Source organism: Varanus komodoensis, unplaced genomic scaffold (genome assembly GCF_004798865.1).
Source record: "Varanus komodoensis strain SLA01 unplaced genomic scaffold, ASM479886v1 scaffold56, whole genome shotgun sequence".
Classification (NCBI taxonomy): Eukaryota; Metazoa; Chordata; class Lepidosauria; order Squamata; family Varanidae; genus Varanus; species Varanus komodoensis.
Window position 1 is genome coordinate 411,971 of NW_025336169.1, and position 20,563 is coordinate 432,533.

The window sequence follows — 20,563 nt, forward strand, 5'->3', positions numbered from 1 at the left end:
GTCAGGAAAAGCTTCCTCACTCTCAGAGCAATATGGCAGCGGGACCAGCTGCCTGGAGGGGTGGTGGGCTCTCCCACACTGGAGACTTTCAAAAAGAGACTGGACAGCCATCTGACTCGGATGGTGCAACATGGTGTCCTGCAACAGCATGGGGTTGGACTTGATGGCCTTCATGGCCCCTTCCAACTCTACTATTCTATGATTCTGTGAAATCTCTCTTCTCCCCGGCTTCAGCCCCTTTTCCTGAGGATCCATTGTTTGGGGATTCCCTGGATGTTGTGCAGTTCCACCCCTAAATGCCCCACAAGCCTGGAGCTAGTCCTGTTTCCCATGACTGGATTATCTGAATTCTCCTCACCCAATCTTCAACAAGCCTCTCTCGCTCTCATTATTTATGTGGAATAATTCTGCGGATTCTCCACCAGCTCCCACAAGGCCCCGCCAGCATATCCAGTGGTGAGAAAATCTGGGAGCTGAGGCCCAGAATACGTAGAGGCCCACTTTCTGCTCACCACTCCACAAGTGACAAAGTTTGAACACCTGAAAGCCATACACAGATAAAGCATTAATAGTAAAAATAAATCATGGAAGAAATACATTCTAGCACCAAGTTTGACACAGAAGAATAAGAACGACCAATAATGGCACCAGCTGGAAAACATCAGAATGGCATTTTTTTTTTTACCATTACTGTTTATTTGGCTTTATTTGGTAGCTTAAATTGTCTGCTTAGTTATCAAGGCAGATTTGAAGCAGTGCTGAACTTGAAAACATGGTTTAGGGCCTTTTGGAATTATTGGTTTTAAAAAAAAATGATTGCAGGTGAGTGCAGGCATCTTGTCCACCTATGTGGCTGTAGCACCCCCATGAAGATGAGTGGAACATTGTGAGACACAAACACACAGAGAAACCCACTTATCTGAAATTCGTGCTCTTAAGCTCCCGTCCCCTCTTCTCTCACTCAGTCTATCCTACCTCACAGGACTGTTGTGAGATAACTAATTCTCCTGAAGTTTGTCCCAGGAGAAGATGGCAGAAATGCAGAGGAGTGACGACATGGTTGAGATACTTGTTTCAAACATCTGCATGTTGGAAGTTCTACTTTAAAATTAGATGCAGGTACATCCCTGTCTCACTCATTCTAGACAGGCATGGCTCTCCATCCTTTGGGCATTTGGAAGGAATCTGGGTGGACTTCAGTAGCCACTGTGGGGAGCTGAGCTGAGCTGAGCTTTTGTTTCTACCCATCACCTTCCCTGACAAGGAAGGTGAGCACTGACAGATTTTTCTGTCAGTGCTCACCTTCCTTCTGTTTTATCTTGGGCTTCTCATCTGCAGTGCTGGTGATCGAGGTAAAGGCAGCTCCCTGTGCCTTCACATATTTACTCAGAAGTAAATCTCGCCAACTTCAGTGGTGCCTCCTCCCACATAAAAGCCTCGGATTGCCTTATTAATCTGGACCAAACCGTGCCTAAGCTGGGCAGCTAGTCCCTTCTTCAGGGTTGGTTCTGTGCGTGCTTATGTGGGAGGAAGCACCATTGAATGAGGTAGCATTTCCCTCCAGGTAAACGTGGCTTAGCTTGCTCTACCCAAGCCACAGGTACGCCCGATGCAGCAAGGGCACCTGTGCAGTGACTCCAAAGCCATTCCTAGTGTTTCCAGTGGGACACGCTCCCAGGCTCGTGTGCGTAAGGATGGAGGGACCTGCCCGGAGCCTCGTGCCAGGATCCCAGGCGTTTGCTCAGACCAAAGTCCCACTTTGCTTGGGGGCGGGGTGGGGGGAGGTCATGCCAGGTGAACAGGCCGGAGTTGGTCGCCTGGACCCTTGTCCCACATTGTCCAGTGGGCTGTAGGGAGGCAGCTTTGCCTCGCTTCCCTTGGAATCGCCAGCAGGTCTGGGGCACGGGTGTTTTGTTGTGGGGGGGCGGGGGCGAGGAGGCGAGAGCGCGCTCCTCCCAGCTCTTTGCCTGGAGAAGGAGTTTGATTCGGGGCGTGGAGCTGACGCGCTTATATAAAAGCATTTTTTTTCCGGATGGAGCCGCGTGTCTCTGGCTGCGCCCCCGTGGTTGGCCCTCCGGCTTAATTCGGTTCAGCGCAGAGCGCATAAAGGAGGCCCGGCGAGCGAAGCGGAGGCGCAGCGTGGCTCAGTTAGCCCACCGGCCGGTTGGGCAGCCCGCCTGTTCCCCCCCCCCACCCGCCCCGGGGGGAAAACAAAAAAGCAAGCAAGCGGCACTGCCTCTTCCCGGGGCAGGACAGCGGAGGAGGAGAAGGAGGCGCGGTGGCAGCCGCCAAGGGGCGGAGGAGAAGGCGGGATCGCCCTGGAAGGCTGCGAGGCTGGTGGTCCGCTCCGCCGCCGCCGCGCCGAAGGGAGTCGCTCCGCCGCGCCCCAGGTGAGTGCGCCCGCGAAGAGCGGCTCCTGGAGCGGAGCAAGTTGCTCCGCTTCCGAGTTAACGGGCTTCATCGGAGTGCGGGTTTGGGGTTCTGGTGGTTCGTTCCACGGCGCCGGGGCTCAACCCAGTTACAGCGCCTGCCCTGCACTCGCCGTCCGCCCCACACCTCGAAATCTTGGCCTCCTGTCTGGTCAAGAGATGGCAGTCGGCGCTTGGCACACGCTCAGGGGCACTCGTGGCTTGCCATGTAAGGCTGGGACCCGGCGCGCGTATGACGGTTTTTTGGATGGGGCGGTGAGATTCTGGGGTCCAGCCTGTATTCGTCTTAGACCAAGGGAGTAAGTGAGGGGGGCCGGGGGAAGGTTAAGCCCCAGTCCTGCACACTCGCTTACCTGGACGGAACTCCCATTGAAGTCAACGGAGGCTCTTTCCAAGGAAGCACGCGCGGGATTGCGCTGCGAGCGTGAACTTTCCAGCGCCGCCTCGGCGCTTGCGAGGAAACCATCCGATCAGCAAAGCAAGAACCCGGTGGGTGGGGCGGGGGCGGCTGGAGGTCCGAGAATTGTAGCTGCCCGAAAAGCCGGCTCGGTTCAGGGAGCTCAGCGAACGGCGGAGCGCTGCCCTTCGGAAGGCGCGCCGGCGCTCCCACTGATAAGGCGGGGATTCCCGGTGCAGGCGCTGCCGGGGTGGCTCCGGTGCTTTGCAGGCTGGGCGGCCAAGCGGACCATCCCGGGGCCGAAAGAGGAGTCCGGACTGAGCAGATTCTCTTCCCCGTTTGCTCAGCGCACGATCGCCGCCCGGGTGCGGTGCAGTCCGGGCTTTGCGCTGGCTCCAGGTGGCGGGCGAGCGTGGCTCGCTTGGTCAGCCCTCCCGCGGGTGAGGTGAAAGCACTCTGCGTGCGCGCAGAGGCACTTGTTTTCTGGTTGGCAGACCCACCGCTGAAATACATCCAGGGACTCAGATTAACCCCTAGCTCTCCCTACCCGGACTTCCACCTCGTTTGTCCAGAGAACTTTTGTGACTGGGTGGGTTCAGCGTATAATAAAACAATATATTTCCTGTTCTCTGCTAAGCATCCGATGGTAGCTGAAGAACTTCCTGCCTTCGGGGTTTAGCAGAACGGGCCTCGTGTCGGTCCTGCTCGCCCGTTCCTTTCTACCCCGAAGGAAGGCTCCATCGTTCTAGAACCTGCAGCAATATCTGTACAGCTGCTTCTTGCTTTTCACGTGGGGGGAAAAGCTGTTCGACAACCAGACAGAATTAGTCTCCATAAATTAACCTTTTCCATCTGGAAGGAGATGAAAGGATGGGGTGGGGAGAAGGGAAAAAACAAAGGGAACGCGAGTGTACAGTAGGAGAAAGGGAAAGGAAGCAAGGTAGACTGGGGGCTGGAGGAGGGGAGGTCGCACCTAATTTAGGATTTTCAGTAAACATTGTTTCTGGGTCGCTGGCAACAGTAGATCAGGTTTTCTTCTCTTCCTGTTTTGCAGACGGGAACCCGGGGGAAAGGGAATCAGTCCTTCCTGTTGATTGGGATTTGAACCCAGTTCCAAGAGGGGAGGGCTTTCCTGTTGTGCTAACCAAGAGAGCAGCATGGGTTATTGCCCATGTGCCCTGGTTGGAGCTATGGGTCTGGGTTGCCGTGGGTCCAGATGGGGGGCATTTATGATGACTAGAAAGCATCCCCCCCACATCTCACCATGTTTACTTAAAGCGGCAGAGTGAGCGATGCAAAAAGGGGGCTAAATCTTACTAAGCCCAAAAGTTCGACCGAGAGGGTTTGGGGAAATGTGGCCCCTTGTTCAAAGAAGGCTCATCCTTGGAGGGCTGCCTCCAACTCGAGACAGACTCGAGTCCCAGTTTGCAGGGGAGGGTGATGACTCCTGTATCGACAGGGCTTCTCATCCATGGCAGCTCTTATTTTGAGCTTTATAAGGTGCTACACATGGTGTTCCACTCCAACCCTGAATAGGTTCACCACCATGAAGCACTGCGGAGAGTGCCTATGAAGCCCAAAATAAAGGTGCAAATGGGTAAGGAAACCCAGTGCCTTAGGAGCCATCAGCCAGCCCGGCGCTCTCTAACAACCGGCGGCTTTCCCCTTCCCCTCTGTCCTTCCCATGGCTCCATTCCCCACCCAACCGCAGTTCTTTCAGCATCATTCCTGTTTCCAAGGTTGGAGCTTGCAAGCTGCCTGCTCACTGGGGTGCCCACCAGCGAGGTGAGAAATTGGGCAGTCTGGGTGGCAAAGTAGATGAGGGAAGCAAAGTGTGCAGGGTAAAGCAATTTCATGGACACTCTTGGTGGGTGTGTAGGGGAAGCCTTCGAAGAAGGGGCTGTCCCCACATCATTCTCTAGGTCAGTCTTCCTCAACATAGAACCCTCTAGATGTCCGGAGTTTCTCCTCCTCTCAGCCCCAGCCAGCATAGCTAGTATTCAGGAATTCTAGAATTGCATATTTCAAGGGCACCAAGTTTGGGGTGCGTGCGCTATTCTGGGGAGCGGTGGACACCCTTGTGACTTTTAGCTAGATGCCCGGACACCTCTTCCTCCCTCCCTTGCAGTGCATTCTGTACCTCTGGCCAAGATCAGGACCTCGGACAGCTCCCCTCGCCCTGCTCTACTTCTGGGCATCTGCTCTGGAAGTTCAGAGCTTCTGCTTCTCGCCTTTAAGGCTCCAGTCCTGCACCCTTTTTCCTGGAAATCAGTCCCTCTGAGCTCAGAAGGAATTTCTTTTGAATAAGCATCTGTAGGTTTGCACTGCACACTAGCCGATCATTCATGTCATGCGTTGACATCTCTTTTGCTTCCTGTGCTAGCCAGCCAGGACCGATGGTAACATCCAGTTTGTTCTAACATATTGGCTTCGGAGCTGATGTGTCCTGGGGTTGGCATACCGTAGTTTTATTGGTAAATTCACATCGTTGCCTTTTTCCTAAGGAATTCGTCAGGGAAAAAACTGAAAATGACCGATTGCCTCAGAAGACCGTCTTTCCAGCCCAAAGTCTAAAGTTAGTATTTCCAAGCCTGCTCAGCAATTCTAGTTGTTTCTGTCTGCAAGATCTTAACCGTGTGTGTGTGTGTGTGTAAATATATAACAAAAGCAGCAGTTGTATGCATGTCTAGAAGTAATTCTCCTTGATTTGGAGCTAGTCATGGTTAGAAAAAATCCCATTAACTTCAATGGGGCTAAAGGTAGCCATGATTAGCCTAGCCCAATTGACTGACATGGGTTTGCACTAAGTGGCTAAACTTGAGACTAATCCATTTTGCTCAGAGGGATTTGTTCCTATCTAAATATGTTTTAGGATCATGCCATGACAGCATGCCATGTCTACTCAGAAACCAACCCCACTGAGTTCAATAGGACTTACTTCCAAGCGAGTAAGCAAAATATTGCTGCCTAGCTCTAGCTGTTCATTAGTTATCTGTTTATTTGAATTATTTTTGTCCTGCTTTCTCAGCCAAAAAGGCTTCTGGAGCAGCTTATGTGCAATCAGTTAAACAAAACAGTTCCTGCTGGCAGACATATGATCTAAGACACAACATCAAGAGACTTGGGGTGGAAAGGGCTTTGTTTCAATACGGAAGATTCGGCATAGAATGCTGAGATTGTGAGGCAGCCCACCCAAGCTGGCTGCTACACTGTGGAACTCAGTGCCGGAACTCCAGCCCAGTTAGGCGAGCTCAACACCTTCACCGTCTGTTCCCTTTCAGTCTGAGGTTCTGTTTCCACAAGATAAAGAATTGCAACCTCACCAAGATTTGGAAAGTGTTGCGTCGGGGAAGTGGAATCTAGCTGCAAATTAAAGCAGAACACCCAAGCCCTAAACCATTGTTATTGCATTACAATTGCATCCTACCTGTTGTCCTCTTCTTCCTCTCCATTTTATCCTCACAGCAACCCTGCAAGGTAGGTGATGAGGCAGCGACTGGCCCCAAGTCACCCACTGATTTTCATAGCCAAAGATTTTCACGGCTTCCCTCGCCCTGCTCTATTTCTAGGTATCTGCTCTGGACGCTCAGAGCTTCTGCTTCTTGCCTTTGAGGCTCCAATCCTGCACCCATTTTCCTGGAAATCAGTCCCTCTGAGCTCAGAGGGAATTTCTTTTGAATAAGCATCTGTAGGTTTGCACTGCACACTAAACCCACTCCAGCACTTTAACCTCAACACCACATGGCCTATTCCCCCTTTCCCCACATTCTTCATTCATCCCCTGCAGCACCAACTCATCTATTCTCTCCTACCAGGTGAAAAGGTTGCATTTAAGTACTGCTCATAGATCTCCCAGGAAATAGCTCAGAAACACACAAGAAACCTCATTTTGGGAAAGAGGGTCACATGCATTTTTAACCACAGCCAACACGGTAAACCTTTAAAGCAAAAGCGACTCTTCGTTAGAGGATCAGCCACAGAGGAGCCTTGGGATCTGAGCTGGAGATGTTCTGCCAGAAGCATAGTATATGAGCAAGGATGAAAAACATTTATGTCAAAGAAAGTTCAGGGATTAGTGCAGAAGAAGTCACTCCAAATTGCACTTTATTCTTGGAGTGCAAGCTCTGCAACAGCCCTTGAAGACTTCAAGACAGTATCTACGATACTCGTGATGCAAAGGAATAAACCGGAGCTTTCCTGGAGTGTGGTGAGCATGTGCAAAGCAGAAAAAGAACTGCAGCAATCATAGAAAGATTCGGGGATTTAATATCTCCCCCGTATCCACTTCTCCACTCCTTTTCACAGTAGGAAAAACTAGTGGGATAACAATGCAATGCAATGATGATAATTTATGGTTTGGGTGTCTCGTTTTAATGACCAAAGGAGAGCTTGGCCACTGCAGAGCAAAATATCTTAGGTAAACTGTTTCGAACAGGTGGTAAAGCCACGACTCCCTGTAGGCAATGCCCGTTTATCTCATGCATACAGGTGATCAGCTTGCATCATTTGTACAAACCTGAGTTGACCTGTTGCGCAAGGTGAGATCACCTAGCGCTTGATAATGTCAGCAAATTGTCTGTTGAATTTAATTGCTTGTTCAAGTAGCTGAAACAGGTTGTTTTAAAAAGAAAGGCATTTCTCTCTTCTCTCCCTTTCTGATTTCGCAAGAGACAGCTTCACTGAGAAAACTGGGGTGTTTTCTTCTGAAAATATAGCACCTCCTGTTTAGCTGCATATGTAATAATATATGATATTATAATATAGCATCAGGGGAGAGGGTCTTCTGAGTGATAGCCCCCTGACTGTGGAATGATCTCCCCCTGAGGCTCAACTGGCACTGATTCTGTCAACCTTTTGGCATCAGGTTCAGACAGTCTCTGTGTGGAGGCATTTAACAATATCTAAGGACTTGGTGGGAGTCCTTCGACCTTTTGAGTTTCTAGCAGGTATCATTTGTATTAGATATTGTTTAGCCACTAAACTGCTTTTTAAAAAGCAATTTAAAACTTTTAAATGCTGCATTTTGGAAAATTCTTATTTTTCATTGCACTACGGTCTGTTTAGGAATGGTTGTGAAGCACCCAGAGAGCGCTTGCTATCGGGTGGAATCAAATAAGGTTAATACAGGGAAGCAACATTCCTATGGGCATTTTCCTGTGGGTTAAGCCCCTTTGAAGGCACTGGGGCTTTCTTCTGGGTAAACAGGCATCATGCGATATTCGTCACGTCCCAGCTGCAAAACCTCATGGTATAATCCGGTGCAAGAGTCGTCAGAACAAAAGGGTACAGCTCTCATCATGCCCAGCCAGCCAAGTGGGCCTTTTCTTCTGTCTGCACTTGCACAGGTGGGCCCTTAAAGCAGTTTCAGGTGATTGAGTACCAGCACAGACTACTCTGTGCAGTGGCTCCATCTCTCTAGGTAGCCAATTGTGATTTCTTGGAGGATTAATGCATCCCACACTCTCTCTCCCACATAGGTTCTTATCCAAAGGATTATTTTCCCTACGCGATTTACACACAACTGATGGATGGGTGGTTGCTATTTCTTCCATTGTGGGACCCTGGTGGTGCATGTGAGGTTCTCAGAAGGATTTCTGACTCAGGGGCTAACCAGAACAAACACGCTTATTGCCAGCAAGTCAGTCATGCCGTGTGCCCTTAGACCATGTTTGGGGGATGCTACACATTAGCATGGAGGACTGATCATTCTGTGGTGGTTCTAGGCTCTAGGGAAACATCTAGAATAGGAATTATCTCCTATCACATGCACAAGCATGGCTCAGACTTGCTTGCTTCTCGGGAGCTGTCCCCAAGTCTCTCGGCAACTTGTCCTGCTTTCTTAACAGGTTCTGATGGTCTTTTGAAGCTACATCATTTATCAGAGATCTCTTTCCCCGTTGGTCCCTTGAGCTCTTATATGATGCACAAAGTCAAGAGGGCAGAACTGCATGCTGCTTTCTCCCTGCATGATGAAGTGGTGATTCTGTGCACCTCTGAGCATGGGAGGGAAGGAGTTAATGTGGCGTGCAGAGAGGTGACTCTGTCGCTGGAATGAAAGCAGGCTGGAATGCCAAGCCTGCCATGTAAATAGCCAAGCACTCTTGATCAGCAGTAGCGGAAGTCTTTCTTGTTGCTGTCATTCTCGCATCTTTGCCTTTCCAGTGTTTCCTTAGAATATTGTAGGTTGCCTGCAGGTGGAAGCCGGTCATAACTTTGCTCTTGAGGGGGCTGGTTCCTGGCGTACAGAACCCTTCTCCCATCCACAATGTTTCCTTGATCTTTTTCTGTCCATGTTGGGTTTTTGGCTTGCTTTGCTTGGAACCCAGATTAGAGCAGAGTCTCCAGTCCGTCTCCATAAGTTCTCCCTATAATGACCCTCTGCCTTAGGGGTGGTGTCTATGGTGTCCTCCAGTCCTTTGAAGCTGGGTGGTGAGCAGCTCAAGAGCGGTACTGTGGGGCTTAGTTTCCTTTGGCAACTTCAATCATGATTATTTACCTATCAGGAGAAAATGGATTCCTACTTTAAGTAGCACAACCTGGGACCTTGCATCAGATTCACAAACGGCACAATTCCTGCAGCTTCCACATGCGCACAGAGGGAAAATGAGACAGAGAGACAGAGCACACTGGTTTTAGACAACTCCACAGCATGTGGGTTCTCAGGTCAAGCTATTCTTCTGCCTACCACCTGGAGAATATCACCTTCCAAACACACACACACACACACACACACACACCTGTGTGTGTGTGGGGGGGGTATTTCTAGCCATCAAAAAGGAGCATGATGGTTCTTTTTAAAAGCAACAACTCTGACCACTTTTTAAATGATTTTATGATTACCATTGTATCCCACCTTTTTCCTATTGTGAGGAACCCAAAGTGGCTTTCATAAGCTTTTATGTTTAGTTGCCATCATTTCTGGATCTGCTGCCACAAAAACCGGTGATGTTTTGCATGCAGTTCGAGGGTGCGACACACCAGATACATTCTGGTCAAAATGACAACAATAAGTGTCTCACATTTCTGTACTTCTCAAGCCCAACTCACTTCTCCGAGAGCTAAAACACATCTGATGCATCCCTTAAGATGCCCTCTGCACCATTTAAAAGCGGTTGTGGAGAAGTCTTTCTACATTTTTTTAATTGGAACAAGAAGAACAACTTTAGCCTGGCATTCCCAGGCTTGTTTTATGGATCTAAATCCTACCTTTAGCTTGCATGAACCCTGGGGATGGAAGGGGGTGAGAATGCAGGTGTGACAGAGGGGTCTGTATTATTTCTTCCAGGGCTGTTACTCCAATCACAAATTGTAGCTACTTTTAAGCAGTGGTAGGGGAAACTGTCGTCATGTTGTCGCCTGTATCTTGTCTGTGTCTGCACTCGGGGTCCCAGTATACCTGCAGATCTTCTGTCTGGCTACTCTGCCTTGCAGCTAGCTGGTAGCAAAATTGTGCCCTGAAGTGTCGGTCGTTCCTGCTTCCTAACGGGATGCATTCTCTAGAAATCTTGCCTTGATATCCTGCAAGGATTTGTGCTTTGGTCACTCAGCTGGGAAGGCTGGTTACACTTATGTCAGTGGGACAGCTTATTTATTTATTATATTTATATCCCACTTTTCCCCCATTGTGAAACTAAAGGCAGCTCCATGTGGTTCCCCTCCAAGTTAGGTCAGCCCCAGACCTGCTTCGCTGCAACACGCTGGATGCCTCGTGTGCCTTCAGGACATATGCTGACCCATTGCAGCTTTATAGGAGCTATCCATGGTGCTGAACCAATTTGGGGATAGGGTTCATCACTATAGATCACTACTGTAATGTTCAAGATAAAAGCTGGAATGTGTGAGGAACCCCACTTCTGGAAGTCAGTCACAGGTGGATTTAATTGGGTGTAGCAAAATTGATTTTCTATGCAGAGCACTGGCTGCAGAGGCACACTCAATGGCCCCTCTTGCTTGATGGCTCTGCTCTCTGTGCATATATTTAAAGACAGAAATTTTGGTATTACTCATGCTGTGGGGGAATGGTGCTGACTTGATCATAGTTGGAGTTTATTGTGTAAAAAGTTGCTATGATACAATTATCCTAACAACCTGCTAAGTCTTATCATTAGGCTAAACGCAAGTTCTCTTTGAACTAAGTAGGGTTTAACTCTCATGGGTTTTTCGGTCTGTGCTGAATTCCTGGCGGGGGCAGCCATTCACTCTCAGCTGTATAAATGTAAAAGAATTGCTTGCGATTGCTCAGGAGCGATGGGGAGATGTTCTGTACATGCTCAGGGGACACATCATGTGCATGTAGGAGGGGGCCCACAGCACAAGGGTGGAGCACCTGCTTGCTTCCTTACAGGGTGGGAAATGGTGGGATATACCTGTAAGAATAAATGTACAAACAAACAAACGCAGCCAAGCTGTCTGCAACTGTTTTACTTTCCCTTCCCAAATCTTGGGCACGGATGGGAAAAATACGGTTCACACATAACCAAATCCTCCTCCACCTGGAATAAGGGAACAGGTAGCAGTTTGAGACCAGAGGTGGCTGAAACCCAGTTCTGGCAATCGCACTCTCATTCCCAACGGAAGGTTTGTTTGCCCGAAAGGACAGGAGGGAGGTGCCGGCCGGACACCACAGTCCTTCTGTCCTCAGCTCATCACTGCGCACCAGCTCATTGCACACTGCTCTGGGGATCGAGAGCCCGTTGCAGGGAGGAAGCAAATTTGGCCTCCTCCTTGCGTGGACACATTTTCTCGGAGGGATGCCAGCAGGCTCCGCAAGCCCCGCTGTGCCTAAACTCTGTTCAGCGGAGCCCTTGCCAAGCTGATTCTCAAGAAGCAGGAGAGCACCGCAGGGCGGCATGTGCTGGCCAGTTCTAGCCAGACCAGAGTTGCTGCTGCAACAGGTCGCACACCTCCAAGCGCCCTGCAAAATGTTGCAGTGCAGGATAGTTCTGCTCCAAGCACTAAGTAGCCAGCCATGCCCGCTTTCCAGATACTCCGTTCCATTTCTTTCTTTTCCTGCATTGGTGTCTCTCTCTCTCTCTCTCTCTCTCTCTCTCTCAATCTGTCTCAGTTTCTGTCTCTCTGTCTCCCCCCCACCACACACACACACACACACACAAGCAGATGCTAAAAAGACTGGTTTCTCTGTTTCTGTTTCTGTCTCTCTGTCTCCCCCCACCACCACCACACCACACACACACACACGCACACACACACAAAAGCAGATGCTAAAAAGAGAGAAAATACTCTTAACACCAATTACAGCAAAAGGGAGGGGGTGCATTGTGGAAGGAAGTGACTCAGGTAGGAAGGCTTAACTGGCCCCCCATCTGATGGTCCACTCTGGATCAGCATCCCGCGTGCTTACACTAACACACACAAGGCATGTGTAACATAGGTAACGCAGCGTATCGCTTAGCCCATACATTAAAGAAAACTGGGTTAGATGCCTGCACCTGCGTGGCCACCCACAATGCTCAGATCTAATTTGGAGTCCTCTGTCCCTACAGTTCATGAGACAGTCTCTTGAGCTTGTTTTTGGATGGGATGGACCTAGTTCCGATCTCCTGGCCAGACTGCAGACACCAATGCGCAATCAGCACTCCACGAGCTTGCAAGGTGATCTTGCAGACCTAATGTGGGGCGGGGACGCATTCCACAAAATGCAAACTTCTTAAAAATGCCTCCAGACGCTCCGCCGTCATCCACGAGAGAAAGATGTGCACATTTCAAAGATGCTCCCAGTTGCAGCGGGCATTTGGAAAAATACCTACACAAAGGATAAGATCCGTTTCTAGACTCAGTGATGGGCTGGATGAGGGCCTGGAACCTGGCCAGGGGGAAGCCCTGTGGGCACATGGTTCTCCAGTCAGGGGAACAAGCTCAGTCCCTTCTCTGAAAGATTGGGTCCGTATTCTGGGGGTCCATCTAGCCCTGACTGTTACTTCCACTGGAGTCCCAGGGGCCTGGGCAAGGCCCTCTACCCTCCCCGTCCGACCTGCTTTCTCCTAAGCCTGGCCCAGTGAGAGAGGCTCTCGTGGCCCTAAGGCTGGACTGCTGCAATGCATGCTGTGTGTGACATGCAGATTTTAACACATTTCAGCTTAAAATCTTGGCCAGGGTGCCATAAAATGGCAAACCGTCAGCAGTCTCGTACAATCCCTGTTCCAAATTGATTTCTTTGAGCCCCTAGCGAGTGCAGAAGTGTTTTCTTTTATGCTGCTGATTAAGGTTTTCATCGAACCATGTGGGACTGCAAGGGTCTCTATTTATTTATTTAATATAACAGATTTCTAGCCCACCTTTCAGGGCAAGCCCTTGCAAGGCAGCTTATGATAAAAATGGGGGAAACAACACAAGGCACAAAACCCAACGAAACAAAGGCTGCATTGCGTGAAATCATATAAAAGCAGCTGGCAAGGAGAGAAAGAAAAATCAATGAAAGCAACGGATGGGTGTGTTTCACTTGTCCTTTGCCTTCCTCTCGGGGGAGATGCTCCACGTGCATCAAAATTAGTTTTCTCTAACATTGTGAAGATCTTCTATCTAAAATGCCAGCTAGTAACCTTTTCCCCCTAATCCCCCCTTTCCCCTTTAGGTGCCATGAATGTTTCCCGTATGTATGGGCACCTAAATAGTTTTTCTCTCCTTTTTCCCTCTTTAGTCCCCATGTTTGGGATGTGCATGGAATTTAGAGAGAAGAAATGGCTAGGTATGAACATCTAAAACCTCCCCGCAACACCCTCCACCGCACGTCTGGTGCTTCTAATCTGGAGCAGCAATCACATATTTTGAGCTTAAGTTGTGCTAGACTTGCATCCTTCTGTTGAAAATTCCAGGAAGGGGCCTGGAATATAGCTAAGGAAAGTATCCCTTCACAGTGAAAACCTCAGCTCCATCACTTCATGCTGGAAGCAGAGCAATACAAGAACAGAAGATGCTTCCAATATTCAGACTCAGACCTTTGATCCATCTAGACCAATATTGCTGACACGGACTGGCAGCAGCTCTTCAGCATTTCAGGCACGGATTTTTCTGGCCAGATCTGGAGATGCTAGAGAGATGAAGCTGTATGCATATACTCACTGAAAATGTGTGTGTGTGTGGGGGGGGGCTTTTCCTGTTGCACCACAGCCTTGCTTTAAACCACTCCCCCACCCCCACCCCAGCTGCCAACAGTCTCAGGAAGGCAAGTTGCATTGGCAATACAGAGAAGCAGATCTACTTTATTGATCTACCATAAAAGCAAGAAAAACCCCATGAAGAACAAGAGCTGCTGAAGCTCTTGGTTAGTTGATCCTTCTGTGGTGGTGGCACCCTTCAAAACAGCATGGCACAAAAGGAAGAAGGCTTGGAAGGGAGGAGGAAAGATCGCACTTGTTCAGAGTTGCAGCAGGTCTGGGAGGAGTAAATTGAACTCCCCGGAGAAGTTCTGGCTGTTGCAACCTGGGATGTTCTTTCTGGAAGGGCAGAGGTGCAGCATCACAGGGACCCCTGGTCTCCTAGCAGGAGGCTGAGATCAGACCAGAGCCTCTGCCATTAAATATGACCCCTTCCTAGGTTGTTCTGATTTCAAGGATTCTTCAGTGTATGAGCACGGTTACCATATTGGGCAGTTGATATCAACCGCACAAATGGACGTACAGATCCCCTCTCCCTCTCTGAGCAGCTTCCGTGTTTTTGTCTTTTTGGAGAACATTTATACCTTGCTTTTACTTCTCCAAGAAAATCCCAGAAGTTGATTCAGGCTGATGATAAGAGTGCAGAAAAGCAGGTCTGATAATGGATCAAAATGTTTCCTAACAGCACTGCGTGAGCACAGTGGAACCCAAATCAGCATTCGTGTTGCACAGTGTCTGAAAATCCTCTGAAATGGTGGCAGCAAAATCTGAACAATGGGTGTAGAGTCAGGGGGCCAAGACTGGTAAGGCCCCGTTTCTCCTGCTTGCCTGCTAAATGTGATATGCTGACAGACTGTGTCTTAAGATCTCTGGTGTTGCATTGGCTGTAGGCGTGAGTCCCAGGCACTGGGGTACATTTCAAATGCGGTTGCTCGTGGCATTTCCCAAAGTCACACCCCTCAGGCAAGTTCAGCAGTTCAGGCTGCTGCATCGATGCATATTAACAAACCTGTTCTAGCAGTTTCCGTCTCGGCCAGGAGCTGGGTTTTTTGCAAAGTTAATGGGCCATCCCTGCCCAGTCAAGACCAAGCCCTGCAAAATATTTTGCGCTGCCACAAGGAACAATAAATCGTTGCTGAAGGAATTCATTTCTCCCCACCAGCTATGAGCCTTGCAGTTAAACTCCTGAGGGGGTCAAAGGACACTCGGGGACGTGGCAGGTGAATCAGCATCCAGCTGATGCAAAAGTGCCCCTTGCTGAGCCCCGGCTTCAGCGTTGCGTTCAGGGTGCCGGGCAAGGGCTCCCCTGGCATGGACAATCCAAAGGCATGTAGGTGTACCTTCTCCAGTTCCCCCCACCCAACCATACCTGGTTTATTTTCTGTGTAAATGAATATAGTGCTGTTATGTGCCATCAAGTCAGCCCGACTGATGGCACCCTTTGCAGGGAAGCCCTCCGAAATGTCCTCTCCATGACAGCTCCATCCAGCTCTCCCGAGTCCAAGGCTGCGGCTTCCTTTAGCTCTTACTTGGTCCTCCTTGTGTTCTTCCGCCTGCAGCTTTCCCTCCCATGAAGGTCTTCTCCAGGGAGTTTTGCCTTCTCATGGGGTGTCCAAAGTAGGACAGCCTCAGTTTTGTCATTTTTGCTTCCAGGGAAAGCTCTGGCTTGATATGTTTAAGGACCCATTTGTTCGTCTTTCTGTCCGCTGAAGGTATTTGCAGAAATATCCTCCATGTTTCAAATGCATCCGTTTTCTTGTGAGTAGCTTCCACACCCATACATTGCAATTGGCAATGCAACAGTTTGGATCATCCTGACCTTTATCTCCCGGAAAATGTCCAGGAAAAAGGTAGTGATGGGAAAATGGGAAAGGATGACAAATGTTATATTGGCTTTCTGTACAACCCCATAATTCAAACAGGGCAATTGCGCAAGGAAACCCTTGTCCAGAAGCCAGGTGAATCTCTTTCCAAAGTAGCATGGAAATGGCACTTCCTACAAAGATGTTTGCTCATGGGGGACTCTTCCTTCCTTTTCTGTAATGCATTGGCCTTCAGCAAGCTGCCTGTTTACAAAGTCAGGCTGCCCATTCATGGCATGTGACAATAATCATCTGACATGTATATGGCATGTTTAACAGTGGTGTGGCCCAGGAATGTGTTTTTGTGGTTAGCCAGCTTAGCAGCTTTCCTGGAGAACATAAGAAAAGCCCTGCCGGATCAGACCCAAGGTCTATCTAGTCCAGCACTCTGTTCACACAGTGTCCAACCAGCTGCCCACAGGATCCCTCCAGCAGGATGGGTGCAAGCCCTCCTCCTGCCCAAGCTCTTGGCAGCTGGTGTAACAGGATACCTTAATTCAGAGCGCCTGCAACTCAAAACCCAGTGTATGGTTTAGAGGTTCATTCGGCATCCGTGGCAACTGACAACAGGGTCGATTGGGGACGTGATATGAGCCCACGAAAAGTTATATCTTGACAGAATGTCATTGGCCAGGTTACAAAAGCAAGTACTGAAGCAATTCCATCATGCGAAGGTCCTGCCAGTATATGGGACCCAAGAATCTGTTAGCTGTGCCTGCAATCTGATATGATTTCGTGAGGATTTTTGAATAGCTCTGAGTCATTCTGTGTGAACAATGAAGTTTATGACCAGTTTACTTCCTAATTGCCTTCCTTTTGTCTTGGGCTCTTTCTATGAGGAACATTTAGCAGGTAAATGTCTTGGGAACATGGGTTTCCTTGCAAGGTGACACATAGCCAGTTCTCCTCCTCCTCCTCCTCCTCTTCACCCCAGCTCTTGGAAGTTCCTGCCATCAGCATCACCACCTCTCACTGAACCCAACTTTGCTGTAATATTAAGCATCGTATTAAATAAGTGCATGTTTCTTGCCTTCCACAGTGATTGGATTTCAAAGTTATCTCTCAAGAGACATTTTTCTCATTTATTTTTTTCCTCTCTGCCTCTGTTGTGCTGTTGGGTGAGATTCATTGGGGTAAACACAGTGTTGTGTCACCTCCATCCCGTTTGTCAAATTGGGGGCCTCCAATCGAGCTCCATTTGGCTCTGTAAATTGATCTTGATGAAATTTATGTGCCTGGGTCCAACTCTAACAAGAACATTAATTTTGCTTTGCAAGGGTTGAAATTGACTATTTAATGAAAACTGGTTTGGGTGTTAGACTGCAGGTACCCACAACATTCTCTGTGAATGAGTTGGATGGAAGACGCATTTGCCTTACTAAAGTATGTCAAAGTCCTTGGACTCTCAAAAGCCATTTTTTGTCATCTGTGAAAGCGAAATTGATCAGTATAGCTCTTTGCAAAGTTCTAAAATGCATTTTTGGCAATTTGCACCAGCAGCTGCTGACAGTTTTAAGATACGAGATGTTGGGGACCTAGGTTTTGAATATGTCTTTGTACCTGGGTGAAAGAGAAATTAAATTTTGGATATGCTGACATGAAATATGCCCGAAAGAGCTTGTCTGGTGCATTAACAACGAGACTTAATGAACCTCTTGAGGCTCTCCTGTTTTGAAAGGTGAAATCCACAAGCTGATATAAAATGGGTACCTTTGCTTTGAAAGTTGTTTTGAAGTGAATCAGACCAACTCACAGGGATGTTGCTGGAGTCCAGCCTTTAGGGAAAAAAAACCCTGCACAAAATTTTCTTAGGCTGGTTTATAACTACCCATGGAAGTGCAAAAATATCTGAGATTTATTGAAATTTCACAGCAGGCAACACCACTCAATTAATTTCTGGTTCCAATTAAGACAAATAAAATATTATTCTGTTAATTTGCACCCTCTCCAAGCTTCATTAACATATTGGGAGAGATTTTGGGGCAGTACCAGGGTAGCAACATTTGGGGAGTAGAAAGCTCCCAGCTAACTATCACCCTTGAAAATTGTCCATGTAGCAATTAAGCTACAGAAAAACGCAGACCTAACCACCATGAAATTTGCATTCGTTTTTATTTAATACTCCTGGGGCCACACTATTAGCTGAGAAGCAGAATTATGGGGGATTCTCAAGTCAGCTATTTATAGTTAAAATTTAACTTACAAATTAAGTGTGTCAGACATTTCTTTTCCTTAGATCTTGGGCATCCACACTGGATGTTTTCACCTAGTTATTTAGAATGAGAATGCATCATAGTAACTGCAAAGCCTTGTTAAGATCTTGGAAGGCGCAAGATCTGAGGTTTGGATTCCCTAATGCTAAATCAGAGGCAGCTCTGCAGCTTTGGAGGGCAAGATCCGATCTCGTGTCTCTCCCCTGGTTAAGGAGCCTCATGGGCTGACCTCCAAGACTGGGAATGTGCCCTTGGAGATGGTGATGGGAAACAATATGCGAGGGGAGGAGACCACGACCTTTCCGGGTTCCTTCCCACCCCCACTCACGACACCATTGCTAGGCAGGGGGAAAACCCATTGGATGCAAAATGCAGAATTAGGATGAAAAGGTGAGTGTTGCTTCTACTGCCTTTTCTGCATTGCATCGGATAAACAGAATCTGCCAAGTCAGGGAGTACCTGATCTTCAAGGGTCCAACCCACAGGACTATGCCATGAAATACTTGCAAGCCAAGCTAAAAGCACTCTGAATACTAATTCTGAAGTCTTCATATTTCTCTTATCATGAATGCGTTTGCTTTCTTGAAAAGTAGGGGTGGCCACAAAGGCACTGAATAAATGCATGTTGGGGAAAGCTCCTGGGTACTCAGGTTGCTGGGGAACATGGGCAAGAGGGGGTGTTGCACTCATGCCCTGTTTGTGAGTTCTTGCAGGCAGCTAGTTTGCCATTGTATGACCAGGATCCTGGACTAGATGAACCTTGGTCTGATCGTGCAAGACTCGTTGGTTCATCTCAGCTGCACTGTTTCTGTCTGATAGCAAGCTTTGGAATTAGAAATGTGGCTTTTCAGGTGAGAATGCATTGACTTCAACCTGTGTCTGACGTCCTCTGGTTTCTACATCTTGAGCAAATTATGGAGAGGGCATATTAATCAGGAGTTTCTTCTGTAATACAATGAGAGCTAGAAACTTGTGTCATTTGAAAAATGTATTCATGTCATTTGAAAGATGTATTCTCAGGAGTCTATAGCCCTGCTTCAGAGCCAGATTTCAGGGTTGCCTTGTGCATTTCAGGTTTAGGGGAGGGTAGTTCATAGACCAAAGCACCCAAATGGCTGAAGTTGCCTGCCCCTGAAGGAATTCAGTAGCCAGGGTAGAACCCATGACACAACACACTGCAATGTGTTGCTTTGGGAAGTGGGGAGCTTGGGCTTTGGGGCCTGTGAATCCTTCCCTGGGAGGAATGTAGGGACTGGAGTCGTGGCCATCGTCTGCATTAATGAACCCCTCAAGTAGGGCTGCCATTGTCAAACAGTGGAGAAAATTGGCTGCCTCAGAGATTATGCTTGCCGTGACTGATAAGCCAGGCCTCAGCTGAGCCCGGTGTTCCTGCCACAGTCAGCCAAAGGTCTCCATGTCTCTGCTGTTCTTTAAGCAGCAGGAGCACTGGCAAGGCACCGATGCTACGATGAGGCATCTTTTCTCTTTGTTTTTAAACCAAAGCTGGCAGGAGGACAGGCAGCTGTCACTGAGTCATCCCGATGCTCCATTTTCAGATCCCCTGCACAGCTCGCTGTGCATCTGCTTGCGTCCTGTCGCCCTTCGCTGGATCCACTCCGCTTGTAAAATAAATATATTTAACCGGCGTAAATCCATCAGCCTCGGGGGCTCTTTGTCTAACGGCATAAATCCTGTGAAAACTGATTAAGCGAGACAATAGTGAGCGTTTTAAATCTGGCTCATAAAAATGAATGCTATTAAAGCAGACAAGATGGATGGGGAAGGAGAGACGATTGACTTTGGGGGAAGGCCGTTCCTGCAGGTGGGTGCAGCCAGCGCTTTACTTGCTGCTATGGGGCAGTCCAGGGAGGGACGGAGCACGTGGGGAGGCCTAAAAGTGGCCTCTTGCAGATTGCCCAGAAAGGGAATGCCAGTTTCCACAAAATGTGCTTGTGCTAATTTATATGTACGTGGATGCAAATGTAGGCAATGTTGAACTGGAGCGATAGCCCATCTCACTATAGTGAGAAGAATGTGACAAGGAGTGTCTCGTTCAGACGGTGCTCACTGCGGAGGGACAATTTCGGGGCCCAACTGTTCCCCCTGAGGCTTTTTGCACCTTCCGTGAATGGTGCTTTGGCAGCTGTCCAAACAGAGGACCGCTCTCTGCAGAAGAGGACACCTGACCACCCTGAACAGATTGCTATCCCTTCATTCTGGCTCCTTGCCTGAGCTCAGGTGGCTCTGTGCCCTACTTTGAAGAAGGCAGTCCTGTGTTGGAATGTGTCCTTTATCTGAAGGCCAGTCTTCACTAGCAGCTTAAGGTGAGGAATCCAAGAGAAGGAAGAACGGAGTCTGTCCGTAGATGGCAGGTGGAATGGCAGGCACCTGGGTGGGACCAAGCCCTTTAGCACTGCAGGGCAGCCCCCAAGGGGCATGGGAATAGATTCTGATTCAGATACGGAGGTAGGGAGGAAGGTGCAACTGAGCCATGACTAGAAAGTCAAGTTGTTCCTGAACCGTGGGAAACCAGAGTCTTCCTGGAGGA

General features: G+C 48.7%; 1 protein-coding gene across 3 annotated transcripts in view; it reads left to right on the top strand.

Annotated features, from left to right (window-relative positions):
- Positions 1-20,563, top strand: part of NOS1 (nitric oxide synthase 1) — a 147,094-nt gene that overhangs the window by 42,642 nt on the left and 83,889 nt on the right. For 2 of the 3 annotated variants that reach the window (XM_044448855.1, XM_044448853.1), the window contains exon 1: positions 2,230-2,390. The exons of the other annotated variant lie outside the window; for it this stretch is intronic. The gene's annotated coding sequence lies outside the window, so the exon portion shown is untranslated. Of the gene's footprint in view, positions 1-2,229; positions 2,391-20,563 lie in introns of those variants that run through there. 3 annotated transcript variants of the gene reach the window in all.